This window comes from Zingiber officinale, chromosome 2B (genome assembly GCF_018446385.1).
Source record: "Zingiber officinale cultivar Zhangliang chromosome 2B, Zo_v1.1, whole genome shotgun sequence".
NCBI classification, from domain to species: domain Eukaryota; kingdom Viridiplantae; phylum Streptophyta; class Magnoliopsida; order Zingiberales; family Zingiberaceae; genus Zingiber; species Zingiber officinale.
In genome coordinates this window covers 118,944,026-118,964,986 of record NC_055989.1, presented here as the reverse complement: position 1 = coordinate 118,964,986, position 20,961 = coordinate 118,944,026, and the positions used below count along the sequence as shown (strand labels likewise).

Genomic DNA, 20,961 nt, shown 5'->3' with positions numbered 1-20,961 from the left:
AGAATAGAAGAAATGATGATATATTTGCAACATGATGCCTAAAACAGACAATACTAATTACTAAGCAAGCATGTATATTTTGATAAAAACATTTGGATATATCACGATTAATCTCACATATCATGTAATTCATAGCTTACGAGTATAAAAATCTACACAAATTGAATTTTTACTATTCAGTTCATTCAACTTTCAAAATGAAATTTCTTACCACAAAGATGCTTCCAATAGATGACTAAATTATGATCTCGCATAGTAATCAGCTATATCTTTCCAAATCAAAATATTGCATATAGATCAGTTGTATATATGTAAAAGAGTGTACACATAAAAATTAAAAAAAATTTATCACATTGCTTATGTTATTCATGTCCAAAAGACTCAATGATATGTATCAAAACAAAGAGACACTCACTTGTCAATGCAATGAAGCTGAGTTACATAATCATTCTCAGATAATCACAAGAGCTTCAATATCCTAGCTCATTTCTTTTGTAAGCCTAAAGGGCATATGACCTTTCCATCTCCTCCACATCTACCTTTGACATCGCCACTACAACTAGACACTGGAGAAATAAACCCAGCAAAACTCTTCCAACCTGTGCAAAGAGATGTAACAGTAAGTTAATTTTAGGGTTTAATAAAACATCTATTACAAAGAAGGGATCTAATTCCTTCATCTCTTTGATTCGATTGCCCATTCTGAATATGAAAAAAAAAAAATACAATTATCATAGTGTTTATTGAATAACAAAAGAGAGAAAACATGCATGTCAACTAGATGTATAACACAATCGATTATTTTCTGACACATGTTAAATAGGCATGGATAAATAATCACTCTATTTGATGCAAAATACGGAAGAAAGATACCTTAATAAACCGAGGCATTGATATTGTTATGATGGCATGACCTATGATTTTCTTAATTAAGTAATTTCTTTGTTTAATGATAGGTCGTCATATACAAGACATCTGGAGTATTATCATTAATTCAATCCTAATTATTTTAGGGACCATATCTTATTCTCAAATATAGTCACAAATTTATTTCTCTTGATTTGACACAAACAAATATAGAACACATACAAAGCCCAATCTCATTCCTGTAATAAACACCCCACATGCAATAAGTGTAAAGTGAACCATAAAGGAGAAGGGAAAAATCAACTCAGTCATAATATTTTTTTTTTATCACCTAAAGGCTTATGAAAAATTAATGCCAAAAAAATCATAGCACTTTCAACTATCATGTTTCTCAAACATCCTTTTTATCTTCCCGGTAATGTTTTAGTTATCTAGTCAGAATCAGTGTTCTAAATGGCAGCTGAGACGGCCGCCTAAGCATCACCGATGCCTAGGCGGGCATCAACTGCACCACCTTTGCTGAGGCAGTGCTTTAAGTGGTAACTCACCTCCTTTCGTAACTGCCACGCCTAGAACCGCCGTTGCTATCGCCATTTTGCCACCATGACGCGTTGCATGGGCCAATGACCAATCTAGACGCTTCGCCCGAGCCTGGCTATGAGCCCGGACACGTTGCTTGAGCTCTGCGACGGGCCCGGACACATTGCACGAGCTCGCACATGTCGTCCGAGCCAGGTGACGTGCCCAAACGCGTTGCCCGAGCACAGCAACGTGTATGGACACTTCGCGTGTTCCCAATGACGCATCCGAACTCATCACGTGGTCCCGACAACGCATTGGACTCGTCACCCGACCGAAATAGGTACACAACCGGGGTAAGTTAGAGTTTAATTAAATAACTTTAAGTTAATAATTTTATTCAACTCCAACATATGATTAGGATAATTTAAATAGACTTAATTAAAGTCTAATAAAATTATCCGATTAATTTAATATATGTCTATTTTTTTAAAAATTTATTTTTTATTTTTAAATATTTAAATTTAAATTTTTAAATAATATATTTTATTAAAAGTAATATGATAAAGAATAATAATTATTTATAGTATTATGTATAAAAAATAATTACAAAATTTTAACCACTTAGGCACTGTCTAGGTACCACTACCACCTAGGCAATAGGCGGTCAATGACCATCCCGTCACTGCCTACGACCATTTACAACACGGGTCACAATCATGTAGTAATAAAATGATCACTAGCCGTGCATGGAAACTCATGTTAAAAAAAATCTGCATTTGTCAATTGAGACCATATGGAAAAGATAAAAAAACTCAAGTAAATTAAGTGGAAAATTTGAGAAAAACAAACTAGTGTCATACAGAGGATGAAAGTATCGACGCATAAATGAAGCTAACTCAGCATTCAATGTGCAATCAGACAATGATTTTGTGGTTCATGCTTACGGATGGTAAATTCTTTAGTAGTATTTAATAAAATAATCTTAATACAATAGCAATTCTCTTATTTGGTGAATTTTCTTATTGCACAGTTAATGAATATGTACACTACATTCTCTGCCTCACGATCTTTTTCAATTAACTTATGATGTCATCTACCAAAGTTGTAAGAGAAGTAACATACAAAAATAACAAGGGAACAATTTAAATAAAAAAATGTTTTCTAGAAAAATTTAAATAAAAATAATTTTAACTAATTACAGAAAAGTTCAATTAAAGAGAACAAAAATATATTTAAAAAATAGAAACATAATAATGAACTCCACATAAATATGTTATCAATTAAGAATTCAGAAATAAACTTGTACGGAAAAGTGAATTTAAGTCTCCAGTGACTAGTGCAACTTCAATAGAAAAGTGGTAAATATAACATGTTCAACTTTTATCAAACGCCTAATTATAATATTATTCCCCATTTTAAAATTTAAAACTTCTAAAGTTCAAGTTCAACTTGTAAAGAAGCTTCTAGAGTCTTATATAATCATCATATAACATTAAGATAAGTCACGTTATCAATGTGATGCATAGTTAGGAGATATGTATAACAACTAATGTAAAAAGATAAAAAAAAAATACTTAGATCTACATAATTATTAGAAAAGATAAAATAAAAAAAAACATTAAGGTGCAAGTCACTAGACGAGAAGTTAAGAGAAGATAGATATTCATGCGATATTAAATCACGATATCTAACTCATTGTCATCACTCATCAAGCAATATTTGTTTCAACTATATAGGATCTACATGAACCTTATTCCTCCATTAAACTCTATGCAAAGCAATATCATTAGTAATACTCAAATTAACTAATTCATTATTACATTGATTAATATTTTCTTGATGCTCCCTCCACTTTTTTTTTTTTGTTTTGTCTCTCCACTTTATAAACTTTCATTTGAATACATTTAACTCTTATAATGCAATTTAGCACTTGAAGGGGAGTCTTAGCGCAACGATAAAGTTGTTACTTTGTGACCAAAAGGTCACAGGTTCGAATCGAAACAACATCTTGCAAAAAGTAGAGTAAGGCTGCGTATACTGGATCCTTCCCTGGGAGCCTGCATAGCGGGAGCTTCTTGCACCGGACTGCCTTTTAGAAGGGGAGCCTTGGCACAACAATAAAGTTGTTATTTTGTGACCAAAAGGTCACGGGTTCGAATCCTGAAAACAACCTCTTGCAAAAAGTAAGGTAAGACTGCGTACAATGGATCCTTTCCCGGTACCCCGCATGGCGAGAGCTTCGTGCACCGGACTGCCCTTTTTTTTTAATGCAATTTAGCACTTAATTTGTTATTACATTGATTAATATTTTCTAAATGCTCTCTCCACTCTTTATAACATTCACCCGAATACATTTAACCCTCATAATGTGATTTATCAGTCGTCTTTGAATATGTCCATATCATCTTAATGTGTTCTCTCATTCGATCATCATTTAGAGTTATATAGCTCCTGAAGATTAGCAATTTTTATTTTACACTTTCTAATATCATCACATATCCATCTTAATATTCTCATATATGCTATATTAAATCTCTTTCGTGTGCTATTTTCTAAAGACAATCACTTTGATCCATAAAGTATTAGGGTTTTAAGTATGGTCTCGTAGAACAATTACATATCACTTCTCTTTTAACCTAAGGGGGCACAACAATTACTCAAAACCTTAGAAACGAGTTGCATTGCTATTAGCATTTGTTAATCAAATTCAAATCAAATTTTCAAGCACCATGCTAAGAATTTATTAAATCTTGATTATCAAGTTTAATTTGATGATATTTTAATGCCAATGGTCAAAATCATTTGAAAAATAGAATAATCAATAGAATTGAGCAAAATTGCTCTATTAGGTCAAAGATGTATCCACTTAGGCACCCAACACTTGAGCTATGCTACATGGCAAGTAGCCACATGCACAACAAGTGTTTTAACGGAGATGGAACAAAATAAAAATGAATATTAGGTTTTAACACAAAACTTAAGCATTATGCTAGATTACATAAAACAAAATATTGTGCTACATTTGATAAAAAAATATATATATTAAAGATTGTTCTTCAATGTATTAACTCAACATAAAACGTTAGGGGCTTAGAGCTTACTCTTGATCTAAAACTACATTTATAGAAAAATCATTTGCCACACTTCTACTAACTCTGACGCAAATAACAACATTATCATACATATTGTTTAAGCAGCATAATTACTAGATTTTTTTCCTTTAAATCCAGCCACCATAATAGTTGACTAGGGGCTCCACGATAAGCTGAAAGCTTATTTAAATCAATAAAAAGTATATGCAAATTTAGTTGTCTTAGTAAATAAATAAAATCTATAGCTGATATTTTACGAAACCAATATTTTTAAAATAATATGGTTATATCATCCCTTATAACTTTTTTTCATCCTTTATTCTCCATTGAATAACTTTTCCGGAAGTATTACAGTATGATTTATCAATTATATAACTTTACAATTAAAACGACATAATATATCAATAGGCACTTAAATTTTTTTACTTTTTTTTTATAAATAGGCATTTAAAATCTTTTATTTTTTTTATAGATAGACACTTAAAATCTTTTTTGTTGTTCTTTTGTCATCCATTCAATTCTCAAAGATTATAAAATTATGTTAACAAAACTATTTTTTCTCTTAACTCTTCTAATCTTTAATAGGAATATCATTCATACTAATGATTCTAGCTACTTTTACTTTCTTCAAAGCTTATTTAGCCTCACCTATTGTAATATCATGAACAAATCTATGATTTCTAAATCTTCAATAATTTTTAGCCTTTAAAACCAAATTAGTTGTACAATGCACATTGAATAGTTAATAACAAAACTACATGTTTCCTAAATGGCATTATTACCAATAAGAATCTTTTAATCTTCATCTTTTAAGTATCTAACATTCCCTTTCTCCAACTTTGCACTCCAATAGAGATATTTTTCACCATTCTTAGTTCCTAGGTTATCATAAAAGTAATCATATATATAGTTTAAGCTTCTGCATGCTTATTACCTTTTTGCCTCAAATTTAGATACACTTTAAATAATCTTATTCTTTAAACTAATAACCTTTTGTACCTCCAACTCTTCTTATATGTTTTCCCTTTATGTTTGGCTCTCTAAAAATACATCTAGCTACATTTTTGAACTTACTCGTCATCGTAGTACACATGATACCAATATTGTTAACTTTTTAATCCAAAACTTACATTGATGATTCTATCCGTTTTCTTTTATTATTGTCCGTAATGTTCAATCATTTGAATCCTACTAAGATGGGTGGAAGGTGGGAAAACAGTCTATTGAAGGAGGGTGGTTGGTGAGGAATTGCCCAGGTGAGTTCTCGAGGGGCAACAACTAGGGTCACTAGAAACATAGTGCAGGAGGATGTGATATCAATACCAACACAAACCTTTTGCTTGGTGTTGGATTATGAGGAGGTAGAGGGTTCAATGGATTAATGAAGTGGTTGTAGGTGACTAAACAGAAGGAATTTTGTGATAGGGTTGTGGATGGTTTGGTGTTTAGGGTAGACAAAACAAAGTATCGAACATTGAATCATGAATTTGACTGTGAAACCACTTGATGTAGAAAAAATGTGGCATAAAGATGCTCTGTTACTAAATTGTTGTAACAAACCCTAAACTCACTTAGAAATTTAAGACAAAATTGACACAACATGAAGAATAAGTGTCTCACATAGAAAATAAATAAATTCAACTAACAAAGAAGAATTTTATTAATAAAAAAGATGATCATACAATAGAATGTTATACCTCTTTATAGACCTTAACACAAACAAACTATGGAACTAATCAATGTAAATTGAGAAATATACCAATCTCATTAAAACTCCTACAAAACGATTTTACTTTCTAAATTGCAAACCAAAATTACTTAACGACCCAAAATATTACGGATTACCAACTGAATAATTTATTAAAAGCCTACTCTCCTAAAGAGGAGATCATACAAATCAAAATTCTTTCAAGAAAACAAGTCCGTCCAAGAAAATTGCTTAAATGAATACTGTGGATACCAATATGCAGGTGCCCAGTTCACTACTCTTGTTGTGAACACAATATCATTCATTCAGAAAAAGATCACTAAGATATTAAATAGAAAAGCAACTTCAATATGAAAAATATTCAAAAACTACTGGCCTGACAGCATTTCACCACCAACTAGAAAAAAACTCTAGATGGTTGGTTGTACTACTTCACATTATGTAGCGTATGAATCAAAGCCTACCAAATAAGCAAGTATTGAACTTGTAGGTGAAATTAGAAAGATATCACTGCAAGAACTACGAATTTGGAAACCAAGAGTCTCATTTTGTGGTGGGACCAGACATACTTATATCCCATAGTGAAGTTTGTTATTTCAATCAAAGCATTTCAGTGGACTTGTGCTATGTCTTATCCATCAAGATTCATTATAAGTTCCAATTCCATGCATATTGCAATTTGCAAGATACTCCTGACGAAATTATAGTTTCTACTTATCATCTTGCTACCTTCAACTCCTTAGGATGAACTCTTTCTTATACATGGATTGCTAAGGAAACTAGTTCTCCCAGGTGAGTAATATATAAATTGTTAGTTAAAAGCAGGTATCTATGAAAGAAGATAAGTATTAGAACACATTGATGCGCCAATACAAACTTTTTGCCAAGATTAACCACGGAAGGATTGATTACGTTTGAAGCTATAACAAGACAGAATGGGAACCCGCAAGCAAGGAAAGAAGCAAACCTGGTTACCAATATTAATATTCAAGGAGTGTCGCTCCTGAAGTAGATGGTGGCAGGAAGCCGGCAGAGCCCAGATATTATTGTCATACGGAAGAGTCGCGGATCGTCTCCTTTCTGGCTCTCCGCTTCTCCTCCTTTTTTTTTCTCCAGACTGTGATCCAATAGCTTTGGCATGTGGTGCCTAGCGGGAGACCACCACGGGTTTCCTGCTACCTGTGGTAGCGGTCGAGGAAGATGAGGGGGTGGAGGCCGCTAGCATAATGCTTGTCCGTTTTAAGAAGAGATTTCTCTTCTCCGCCGTCCTCGCCCTGCCTTTTCCGGTAAGAGACTTTGTGCGGGGTGGCATCGGCGTTGGAAGAGGGATTGGACGGTCTTGTCGATGGGGAAGGGATTTAAGGGTTTGTAGGCGAAGGTGGAGAAGGGCAAATAACTTGTAACTAGCAGTAATCCAATCTCCTTCTAGGCGACAATCACCATCTTGCTGCAAGTTCACGTCCCAAGCCTCACAAGCGCATCAAGAGCGAGCAGAGCACGTCAAAAGTCATTTACAAGTCAAAAAAGTGAATCCCTTTCTTACTCCTTTGCTCTCAATCGCAACGCAACTCCCACTTCTCCTCCTTTGCACTTCCTCTCAACTGCTCCTTGTGTTTTTGGCTACCGAAATTCAAGCTTAGATCTCGAAGAAGAAGAAGAAGAAGAAGAAGAAGAAGAAGAATTGATGGAGCTGGAGAAGCTGAGCTCAGAAGTGGAGGGGAATGCCTACAGAGAAGCAGCGTCGGAGCCTCCCCCTCCACCTCCTCAGAGGAGGAGATTCCGACCATGAATTAAAGAGACGGGGAGTGGAGAAGGGTGGGCCGCCCGCTGCTCGCGACGAGCGTGAGGCAGCCTTGCATGCTCGTTGCTCACGATGAGTGTGAGGCGGCCCTGCACGACCGCCAAAGCGGGGTCGAGCAGGGCAGGCTGTCGCGCAGCCGGTAGCACAGTGCAGCCTGCGCAGGGCAAGGCCGTCCGCAACTCGCATTGTTGAAGGCAGAGTTGGGAGAAAAGCTGTTCGACCCAATTTTGGGTGGATAGAACTAATCCAGAATTTTAATCGACGAATGGATATATGAATCTTATTTCACGATGAGTAACGACGGAAAGGAAAAATAATTCATACAAAATAAATAGTGAAAGTTTTTCACGCGGTAATTTTTTTTTTTAGTTTTACAATTTATTCTTCTAAGTTTACTTGGAGCATAAATCTGGCCTTCGATGGATCCACGGTTGTTTTGTAAATATTTCGTAAGTCTAGTGATACTTTATCATCATAAAAAATATCCAGATTCTTATCTGTTGGACCATGTGATTATTTTGATATGATTAACCAAATTAGGTTATGTCTTGTTTATTATTTGATCTCTGTGCCTAAGTGTGCAGAAACTTAAGAGCGTAGGAAGTCAAGCGGAAGACGCAGCTAGCAAGAAGGATAGCACAGGAAGAGAGCCGACAGGCTCAGTGCGTCTGAAGGACGAAAGAGCTGCGAAAGAGTACACCGGTGGACGAGAAGAACGTGTGCGACGTTCGAGGGACGAGAAGCCGGGACGGAAGCCTGCTCGACGAGAAAGCCGGAAATTAGGTTCGGATGAGCCATATTTCGGTTGGCCGAAATCACCCAAGCAATCAGAACTTCGGAAGCCTTCGTGAAGATGAAGAAAAGTTGAAGAAGCTATTGGAGGCGCCCTCAACATTGAAGGCACCCTCAATATTGTTGAGGGCGCCCTTCACTGGGTTAACTCAACCGTTTATGTGCGGATAAAGCTTTATCCGCTCACCTCGGCTGGAGGCACCCTCAACCTCGTTGGAGGCGCCCTCAATGCTCGAGATAAGTTTTCTAGGAGCTATATAAAAATCCCTGGAGCTAGGAAATTATTCATTCAATTCTGTACTCAATTCCTAGCAACTTCTGTGCTTTCTTAGTGTGTAAAAAAGTTTCTCCGCCTACAGTGAAGGAGATTCGTAGTGCGCTTTTTCAACCGTCTTGGATTAATAACTTTCTTGGTTGTAACCAAGTCAACTCGCTGAGTCTTCCTACTTTTCTTTATTTTATTTTCTTATTATTATTGTTGCTATTATTTTAGAGTTGAAAGAACGAGGAGGGTAGTTTTTCTTTTGCAGGCAATTCACCCCTCCCCTCTTGTCGGTCCCGCTGCACCAACAAGTGGTATCAGAGCTAGACCGTTTTAGAAGGACTAACTGCCGTCTGAAGCAACAAAGATCAAGACGATGGCCGGAACAAGTATTCATCCCTCGAAATTCAACGGAGACTTCGCTACGTGGAGACGACGATTTCGATATTCTTATAACTATGAAATATGGTTTTACAGCTCCAAAAGACAAAGAAGAATACCAATGGACGAAGAAGGAGCAAGCCGATTTCGTGGTCAACGGAAAGGCAGAGTTCCATCTGCTCAACGTGCTGCCGCCCCAGGAGGTAAGTCGGATCGGAAACTACGACTTCGCTAAAGACCTCTGGGAAAAATTCCTTGAGCTCCACGAAGGTACCTCAGAAGCGAAATTAGCAAGGCGCGACATCCTCCGGACTCAGCTGACAAATCTCCGGATGAACAATGGCGAAAAGGTAACGCAACTCCAAGCAAGAATAAAGGAGCTAATAACTCAACTGACCAATCTCGGAGGATCGGTAACGAACCGAGATTCTATCTGGTATGCGCTCAACGCCTTCCCAAGAACTCCAGAGTGGGCGTCCTTAGTAGATGCTTACTATATCTCTAAGGACTTTGAGGTAAGTACTTTAGAAAATTTATTTTCTACTTTCGAACTTCACGAGTCTCGAATTGCAGAGCCGAAACAAATAGAGAAATCAGATATTAATGTTACCCTACAAGCCAAGATGGACGATCCCGACTCCGAAGCGTCGATCGATGAAACTGAAGCGGCGCTATTGGTAAGAAAATTAAATAAGTTTATTATGACTAATAAATTTAGATCACAGTTGAGAAAGCATCAGCACAACAGAAGGACAGTCCGATGCTACAACTGCAACGAGGAAGGGCACATCAAGGATGACTACCTAAAACTAAAGAAAAGGGACAAGGAAAAGTCTCAAAGGCCGACATCCTCGAAGCGCAAGAGTCTGAGGGCTACATGATGAATTGTCATCCTCGAAATCAGAAGTCGAAACATTCTCAGGAGTAGCACTGATGGCCAACCATCAAATCTTTGAAGAAACTAGCTCGAAGATGAGCATAGATAAAGGGGGAGGATCATCATCAGAAGAAAGCTGCGATGAAGGGGGAGCATCATAAATAGAAGTAAGTAAGGTACGTAACCTAACTCCCAAGCAGTCTTTTCAATTCATTAAAGTGCTTACAAAAGATTTAGTTAAATTAGAAAAGGAAAATGATATGTTAAAATTAGACTTAGCAAAGATATGTCCTCTTGAGATGTACGATAATCTAAAATCAGAAAATGAAAAATTGAAAATTGAAATTGAAAAATTGAAAAATGATGCATGCTTAAATAAATTTCTAAAATCAAAACTTAGAATTTATGGAAAGTTGAATTGGTATATTAGAAAACATTAAGGATAACTTAGAAAAGTTCCCAAAAGTTATGTACCCCCTTAGTTTTTGATTAATCCAGTAGGAAGGAACCTATACTGGATTCCAAAAACCTTTCTAGCTTAAATTTTTCTAAGTTAACGCTTTCAACAAGAAAAATTTGACTGTTAATTTCTTTTGAGGCTTTGTCTAAAAAAGTGGTTGTTGCTCCAATAACCAAGAAGGCTTAGTGCCTCGCCACTGCCTGAAAGCCAAAATATTGAAATAAAATGTTTAATTAACTTACTGATAAAACATGAAAATAGAAATTAGAAAATACTTTAAACAATTTTTTTTTGAAATTTTCTCAATTTTTTTTTAAAAATTGCCTAAGTTAGAATCTTTCTTTTACTTAGAAAATTATCTCGCTTAAAATTTTTTCTAATTTTCCAAAATATTTGTGTTTGCAAAAACTTAAGAAAAATTTTCTTTTAAATTGATTTATTTTAAAACTTGAATAACTGTTACTAAGAAAATTTTTACTTGAAAATTATTATCCTATTTTTTTTTTATGTGATCAAATGGGGAGAGATAGGTACAAGTTTAGGGGGAGTTTTAGGGGAGTTAATATTTTTAAAAAATTTTTTACTTAGTGTTGCAAATTTTTTTATTGTAACATTTTTGCTTAAAATGTTAGTTTAGTAATTTCTTTAAATTACTTGTCTGTTTTTTCCCTAACTTTGAACTTGGGTTGATGCACATCAAAAAGGGGGAGATTGTTGGACCCCGTGGTTGTTTTGATGTGATAAACCAAGTTAGGTTAGATCCTGTTTGTTATTTGATCTCTGTGGCTAAGTGTGCAGGAGCTTAGGAGCGCAGGAAGTCGAGTGGAAAACGCAGCTAGCGAGAAAGATGACACGGGAAGGGAGCCGACAGGCTTAGTGCATCCGAACGACGAAAGAGTTGCGGAAGAGTAGACCGGTGGACGAGAAGAACGTGCTCGACGTTCGAGGGATGAGAAGCCGAGACTGAAGCCTGCTCGAAGAGAAGGTCGAAAATTGAATTCCGGTGATCCTTATTTCGGTTGGCCGAAATCACCCAAGCAATCGGAACTTCGGAAGCCTTCGTGAAGATGAAGAAAAGATGAAGAAGCCATTGGAGGCGCCCTCAACAGTGTTGAGGGCGCCTTAAATAGTGTTGAAGGCGCCCTCAACATTGAAGGCGCCCTCAATATTGTTGAGGGCGCCCTCAACTGGGTCAACTCGACCATTTGCGTGCGGATAATGTTTTATCCGCTCACCTCAGCTGGAGGCACCCTCAACCTCGTTGGAGGCACCCTCAAGGTTCGAGATAAGTTTTCCAGGAGTTATATAAAGGCCCTTGGAGTTAGGAAATTATTCATTCAACTCTGTACTCAATTCCTAGTAACTTTTGTGCTTTCTTAGTGTGTAAAAAGACTTCTCCGCCTACAGTGAAGGAGATTCGTAGTGCGCTTTTCAACCGCCTTGGATTAACAACCTTCTTGGTTGTAACCAAGTCAACTCGCTGAGTCTTCCTGCTTTTCTTTATTTTATTTTCTTATTATTATTGTTGCTATTATTTTAGAGTTGAAAGAACGAGGAAGGTAGTTTTTCTTTTGCAGGCAATTCATCCCTCCCCTCTTGCCGGTCCCGCTGCACCAACATTATCCATTGCAACCATTTTACTAATATTATATATAAGACACTCTTAATCTATCCATTCTTTTATTAAAAATAATCCTAAATACTTAAAATTTTCTCTCATTTAATCGTTGTCTTAGTGTCTATTATTACTAAATTTAAATTTTATATAATATATATTTACTCTATTAAGCATAAAACATTTTACTTTTAGTATTTTCAACCAAGATTTATGTTTAGCATTTACTATTTCATGTGTTTCATCTATCAATATGCATTACGATAATGTATCTAATTAGATTATCCAAAGCATTCATCTATGATTATTGTAAAATAATAAGAACTTATAATTGATCATTGATATAACTCTATCTTTATAGGAAATAATTCATTTAATTTGCCTAGAGTTTTCACTCTTGTCATTACATCTTCATACATATCCTTAATTATTTTAGTATATGCTACGCTGATATCTTTTTTTTTCTTTCTTGAATTCTTTATATAATTTTTCTTAAGACTCTATCATAAGTTTTTTCTAGGCCGATAAATATCATATGTAAGTCTTATATCTATTTTTAATATATTTTAAATTAGTTTTTTGAGAATTACATGACTATTGTCGATCTTCGAGTCCAAATTAGATTCTTAACTTTATCGGACATTAGACTTGTCACTATCTTGAGAATGATTTTTGCATGAATAAACAAAGCAACCAAGGAACTTGAGGATTATTTTCTACTATTTCTAATAATATGTTTCTTTATTTTAATTATGGTATTATAGACTCATATTGGGTAAGGCAGATGGTTATAAAGTTAACAATTGGTCTAGGTTCATCCAGATTCGTCTTTCTCTAAATCTCCCTTGAAGGTGGGACTTGGGAATAATGGTTTAAATCCATCAAAGGTGGCGTCATCGACACAAATGTTGGTACAATTATGACCTAAGTGATCAGGTGTGATCTTGGGTTTAGTGTTACCTTGGGTTATGATCTTTGTTCAAAAGGCTTAAGTATTATCTTGTGTTTTGATATTTTTGTTTGAGTATATAGGTACTTACAAGAACACACAGGGAGCTTAGAGAACTCGTGACTTGGTGTGGCCAAACTGACATAAATAGTATCTTGGAAGTTCATAAAAATTAGAGAAAGATGATATGAGGCATTTAAGAGATTGGAAGACGAGAAGCACAAAAGAGGTGATTAGAACAACTTAGAGCAATGACTTGATGTGACCGTGTTGAGACTTAATGGCTTGAAGTTTAAAGAGATAGGAGAAGATTGTAGAGCAACACAGATGATAGCTCATGGAGGTGGACTATATAGGTGAAGATGTAATGATGACATATGGAGGAGCTAAGGACGCGTGTGCATATGAGGGATGGGATAACTTGATATGAGATGAGTAAAAGGTGAAGTTAAGATGAGAATAGTAAGATTTTAGTGTGAGTTATGAGAGTTGAGTCATTTGTACTAATGAGACAAGGGTAGAATTAAGGTAAACAAACTTGACTTTAGAATTGATCAGGTGCTAAATCGTAGTCAGGTGCTAAATCTGTTAGAATGTATACTAAAAGCCTAGCTTTTAATATAAACATTTATCTAGAAATAAGAATCACATTGGTCAAATGTCTACATTTAAATGTAGTTGTTCAATTAATATTGTAGATAACATGGTGTGTGGTGTCACACACAGAAGATCATGTTATCAGTACCTTATAAATTATAAACAGTAGATCACGACCAAGATGGAAAGGAACAAACCATTGGAAGGTCGTAGTGTAATTAGGTATTAGTTTATCTTAACTATATAATTACACTAGTACACTTAGAGTGTATTGAGTAGGACCATTAGAGGTCGTTTCTTTTATACTGACTTTATAAAGGAACAAAGACCTCAGTTATTATGGAAGTGTGTGCTCTTAATCCCAATATAATAATAAGCACATATATTTGATATTTATTTCTTTAATTTATCAATGGGTGAGATTTAGTTCGATAAATCAATAAGCCCGATAAGTTGGGAAATGATATCACTTATAGTGTGTGTTATTGATTAGAAAAGGAAACTGTGTCCTAGTAATCTAGGTTGAGAATGTCCCCAAGATGAGCTCATAAGGATTGTCATGTTAAACCCTGCAGGTGGACTTAGTCCGACATGACGATGAGGTTGAGTGGTACTATTCTTGGACTAAGATATTAATTAAATGAGTTGTCAGTAACTCACTTAATTAGTGAACATTCGACATCTTAAACACAGGGAGACTAACACACTCATAATAAGAAGGAGCCCAAAAATGTAATTTGGGATTGGTGCGGTAGTTTAATAATAATTCTTTAGTGGAATGAATTATTATTGATGAAGTTAAGTTGTGTGTTCGGGGCGAACACGGGATGCTTAATTTCATCGGGAGACTAAAACCAATTCCTCCTCTCGATCCCTATCGTAGCCTCTTGTATATAGAGATTTATACCCACCACATACCCACCTTCTTACCCATCCTATAGGGGCCGCCCAAGCTAGCTTGGAGACCAAGCTAGGGTCGACCATGGTTTGGTTCATGGGTGAATTCATGTGGCCAGCCCTAGCTTGAACTCAAGCTTAGGTGGCCGACCCTATTAAAATAAAAAGGAATTTTAATTTTAAATTTTTTTTCTTATGTGGATAACATGATTTAAAAGATAGTTTAAAAATTTAAATCTTTCCTTTTATAAGATTCTACAAAAGATTAAGAGAAGAGCTAAATCTCTTTCCTTATTTGTAGATTAAAAGGTTGATTTTAATTTTGGTAAAAACTTTCCTATTAATCATGTTTATTATTTAAAAGAAAATTTAAAAATTAAAAATTCTCTTTTATTAGTTTCTACAAAAGATTAAGAAAAGATTTAATATCTTTCCTTATTTGTAGATTAAAAGAGATTTTAATTTTTAGAGATAACTTTCTTTTTATCCACATGTTAAAAGAAAGATTTTAATTTATAGAATTTCCTTTTTATTAACCAATCATGAAGGGAAAAATTATTGGAGAAATTTTTTATAAATTTCCGGAAGCAAATAAGGAAGTTTTAATTTGTGTTTAAAATTTTATTTGCTTGGAAATTTTATGGTGTGGCCGGCCATTGTAAATTGAAAAGAAAAATTGTTTTTAATTAAATAAATTTTCCTTTTCAATGGCAAAAGAATTAAGGAAGTTTTTATTAAATTTTCCTTATTTGCCAAGACCAAGAATTATAAAAGAGGGGGTAGAGAAGGCTTCATGGCGAACAACTCTATTCTATTTTCTCCCTCTTTTTCTTCCTTGGTGTGGCCGGCCATCCTCTCCTCCTCTCTTCTCTTTGATGGCCGAACCTCATCCTTCTTGTGGAGATTCATATGGTGGCCGGATCAAGTTTAGAGAAGAAGAAGAAGAAGGAGAGAAAGAAAGTTTTGTTTCTAGTATCCCTTGGAGCTTGGTGGTGGTGGCCGAACCTCTTCATCCTAGGAGAAGTTTTGATGATCGAAACTCGTAAGGAAGAAGAAGGTGCTTGGTGGTTCTCATCTCGGAAGATCGTTGCCCACACAACGTCCGAGGTTAGAAGAGGAATATGGTAGAAGATCAAGAGGTCTTTCTAAAAGGTATAACTAGTATTTTTCCTTTCCGCATCATACTAGTTATTTTTGGAAATAATATCAAATACAAGAGGCATGCGATTCTAGTATTTTGAATTTGTTTTCGATGTTGTGTTCTTTTATTTTTTTTCTTTTCCTTGTGATTTGATTGTTCTTTTCGGTTGACCTAAAGTTATTTAAGGAAATTAAATATTAACTTTCCTTAAAAGGCTTTGTCTAGTCGGTGGTGGTTGTTCCCATATCCAAGAAGGCCATGTGCCTCGCCACGTCAGTACTGGAAGCCAATTTTGGAAATTAATATTTAATGAAATTAATAACCTAGGTGATTTGGATCGAACGTGTTAAGTTCCGCAGGAGATCCGAGTCTAAACCTAAAAGAACAAATAGATTAAACTTTGGATCAAACGTGTTAAGTTCCGCAGGCGATCCAAGTTTAATTTAAAAGAACACATGGTAGCTAGGAAAAGGTTCAGACCTTTGTACAAAATTTTTGTACAGTGGAACCATTAGGTTTTCCGAGTAGCAACCAACAATTGGTATCAGAGTTAGGGTTTTGCCTCTGTGTATTTGGTATTAGTTTAATTATGCACATGTCATACATAATTTAGGCAGGTTAATAGTAGGATGTGCTAACTTTGTGGATGTAGGATCCAACTATTATGCTTATAGTTATTATGTGTGTGATTGGACCCTTGGACATGTCAAGGGCATTTTTTTGTGTGTGCATGATTGTATTATAAAATACAGCAGGAGCTGTATTTAGTTTTATTAGAATTTTATTTTTTTATCTAGTTACATGTACATTTCTTTTATGGAATATAGGATCGATGGATGTAAATTTTATTTTATGTTCGATCTAGTTTACATGTACATTCCTTCGAGAAATATAGGATCGAAAAATGTAAAATTCTATTTATGTCGCGGATCGAATCTTGCAAGGCGTGGAACCTTTTGAGGATCAGCGGCGCAGCGGAACAAGGAGAAAGATGGATGCGACAACTAGACCCGGTGGCGGTGGCCAAAGATGACAGCAGCTAGTGTTGGCGACACACGGAGGACAGCAATAGATAAAAGCCATAATAGTTGAAAATTAGTTTTTCTATTTATTGCTTTTTATGCTGTGTTGTGTGTGTTTGTTAGTATGCATGCTAAGTAGGCTAGCATAGTCAAAATTCCTCACTTTAAATAACTAAGTGGGAGAGGGATTTATTTTTAAATAAATTCCACGGTCTCCATTACTGGTTTATAAGTGATGCAACAAGCCTACGCGTTGGCTCTGAGTGCCTTCCTCCATATCGGATGAGCTTGTTTACGGATCACTAGCTTAAACTTCCATTTTGGATGACTATAGGAAGTTAATTAAGAGCGTGTGATCTTCCCCATCGGAAGGGACACAATCTTATTAACAGACTTAATGTCAAGTAATGGTATACACTTAGGCACGTCTAATAGTATCCTCCCCATCGGAGTCACTGCTATTATTTGTGTGACCGAAGAAAACCAACTATTGATTTGTCAAATAAATAAGTTGACAAGATAATAAAATTAAAAACCCCTCTTACAAATGTTTGATTTTGTATACATCCACACTATCGTGGCATACAAAATTCACGGTGTTTGAGGTAATTTTATTTGTCATAAAGATTTATTGACAAGATAATTAATGGGTAAACCCCTCCTCTTACAAATGTTTAATTTTGTATACGTCCACACTATCGTGGCATGCAAAATTCACGGTGTTTGAGGTGTTGGAGAATTTAAATAATATTGTTTGAGGAATCAATGTTATTTTAAATTCAAAAGTTTTGACCAAATATTTGATCAAAGAAAGATCAACTATTAATTTTATTCGTCATAAAGTAAAGTTGACGAGATAATAAAATTAATGGATAAAATCTCTTCTTTGATTTTGTATATGTCCACACTATCGTGGCATACAAAATTCATAGGGATTTTAAGGAATTGATCTTGACCAAATATTTTTGTGATTCTTAGGATTTAAAATGTTTGTCAATTCCCTAGCTGTTATACTATAGAAAAGACTTAGTAGTCCCGATTGTAAAAATTGGAAATAGGACTTGGACATTAAGGTAGTCTGTCTTTTTAGAACTAAAGAACAATATAGGTGTATTCATTAGTTGAAACATGTTTAGTGGTGTTATCTACCAGAACCTGGAGTGTAGATACATATGCCATTAATCATGTTCGCAATTCATTGCAGGGTTCCAGGAAACCCGACAACTAAATGAAAATAAAAACACCGTCCACATGGGCACTGCTGTAAAAGTGGCAGCTATTGCAGTGGGAGATGTTTATCCTTTAATAGGAATAAAATATGGATTATTAGAAATTATCTTTACGTACTAAGTTTAGAAAGAACCTGATTTCAGTTTCTAAACTATTATAGAATAGATATTGTGTCTATTTTGATAACAAAGCTGTTATCAAGAAAAATAGAGAAGTTATCTATTCTGGTATGTTGGTTGACAATTTATAATCCAATAACTCCCACGATGCAATAAATGGAAATTATAACACATCTTCTAACTTTAAGAGAAAGCAACCTTCGGAAATGAACCAATTATATCTTTGGCATCTAAGGCTAGGTTATATTAACTTGAGTAGGATTCATTGGTAGCTGATGAACTTTTGGGTTCATTGGTAGTGGAAATCTTTCCAACCTGCGAGTCTTACTTGGAAGGAAAAATAACCAAGAAGCTTTTAAGTCTAAGGGTTATGGAGCCAAAGATATGTTGGAATTGTTTCATTCTGATTTGTGTGATCCTATGACTATCCAGACAAGAGGTAGTATCGGATATTTCATCTATTTTATAGACAACTATTCAAGATACAAATACATTTACTTAATGTGCCGCAAGACTAAGTGCTTTGATTAGTTCAAAGAGTACAAGGCTGATGCGGAGAAACGTCAAAATAAAAGTATCAAGATACTACGGTGAGATCATAGTGGCAAGTACCTCTTGGAAGAATTTAGGAGTCACTTATCAGAAGTAGGAATTCAATCCCAACTAACTGCACCTGGTACACCCCAACAGAATGGTGTAGAAAAAGGAAGGTATAAGACTCTTATGGAAATAAGTAGATTGATGATGAGTTATTACCAAATTCATTTTAAGGATATACTCTGGAAACGGAAGTGAATATAGTACCTTCCAAAGTCAGAACTCTCTACTCATATAGAATTGCTGAATAAGCGTAAGCCTATTTTGAAGCATATTCGGATTCGGGTAGTCCAGCACATATGCTGAAGAGAGATAATGATAAGTTGGACAGGAATTCACTTGTTTGTGGGATATCCTAGAGAAATGAAAGTAGGATTATAGTCTTAAAAATCAGAAGGTCATTGTTAGTATCAATGACCGATTTTTAGAAAAGGACTATGTTATAAATCACGTGCCCATAAGTAAATTTGTTCTTAAGGAAATAATAAAGGACATGTCTAACCTAGTACCAACTGTACAAGATGAAATATCACAAGAAACTGCAACACGTATCACAAATGATACACAATTACAGAAAGTGCCTCGTCGTAGTGGGAGTGTTGTTAGGCAACCTAAAAAGATTTATGTTTTGGGAGAGTTTTTGGACTCGATCCCTGGAGGACATGAACCTGATCTCCGGACATATGACGAAGCACTCCAAGATAAAGATGCAACATCTTGGCAAAGAGTAATGAATAACAGAATTAGAATATATGTATTCTAATAAAATCTGGAAGCTTGTAGAACCACCAAATGGTGTAAAAGCCTTTGGGTATAAAAAGGTCTATAATAGGAAAAGAGGGATAGACAGGAAGGTAGAAACTTTCAAAGCAAGGCTTGATAAAAAAGGAAACTTTTTCATTGGTAGCCATGCTTAAATCTATCTGGATTCTTTTATCTATTTGGCAAGTGGATGTCAAGACAGCATTCCTTAATAGAAGTCTTGAAGAAAGCATCCATATAAAGCAACCAGAAGGGTTCATTGCAAAGGGCTAAGAGCATCTTGTGTGCAAGCTCAATCAGTCTATGGACTGAGACAAAGCTTCAAAGGTCTTGGAATATCCGGTTTATCAAAGTTATCCAGACCTATGGATTTATTTAGTAACCAGATAAGTCTTGTGTATACAAAAGGTGTGATGGAAACGTGGTGGTATTTCTTGTACTATACGTAGATTACATTTTTGATAGTTGGAAACAATATCAAGGTGTTATCGGAAGTAAGGGTATGGTTGTCCAAGCAATTCGTTATAAAGGACTTAGGAAAATAAGCACATATTCTTGGGAACAAGGTTCGCAAGAAAAGAATGTTGTGCTTATCTCAAGCTTTATATAACAAGCTCGTTTTAGCATGCAAAACACCAAGAAAGGTTTTCTATCTTTTAAGCATGGAGTGTCTTTATCTAAAGAGATGTCTCCGATGACATCAAAAGAGATTGAGGACATGTAGGCAGTTCTTTATGCTTCGAAAGTTAGACAACCTAATGTATGCTATACACGAGATCAGAAATCTGTTTTGCCAAGGGCATAGTTAACAGATATCAAAGTAACCCTAGACAAGGACATTGGACTGCAGTTAAACATATATTAAAGTACCATAGAGGCACTAGAGATTATATGCTAGCTTACAAGGCAGTTAATTCGGTCCCTGTGGGTTGCACGAATTTTTGACTTTCAATCAGATAGGGACAATAGTAAGTCAACCTTGGGGTTTTGTGTTTACTTTAGGAGGAAAAGTCATAACTATGGAAGAGTGATAAGCATAGGTATTTTTCTGGACTCCACCATAGAAGCTGAGTATATGGCAAGCCTCTGAGGTAGCCATAAAAGCTAAATGACTCAATAACCTCAAGATGGACTTAGATATGATTTCTGGTTTGTCCAAAGATTATTACAATTCATTGTAATAATAGTGGTGCAGTAGCAAACTCGAAGAAACCATAAGTCTATAAGGCAAGTAAACGCAATAGAGCGCAAGTACCACCCAATTCGAGAA

At 35.3% G+C, this 20,961-nt stretch overlaps 1 long non-coding RNA gene across 1 annotated transcript; it reads right to left on the bottom strand.

Annotated features, from left to right (window-relative positions):
• Positions 1–332: 332 nt before the first annotated feature.
• On the bottom strand, positions 333–8,223 carry LOC122046928. The gene is made up of 2 exons (XR_006130429.1): positions 7,157–8,223; positions 333–599 (listed from the first exon to the last, which is right to left on the bottom strand). It is a non-coding gene; the product is annotated as an uncharacterized LOC122046928 (long non-coding RNA).
• Between the last annotated feature and the right edge of the window lie 12,738 nt (positions 8,224–20,961).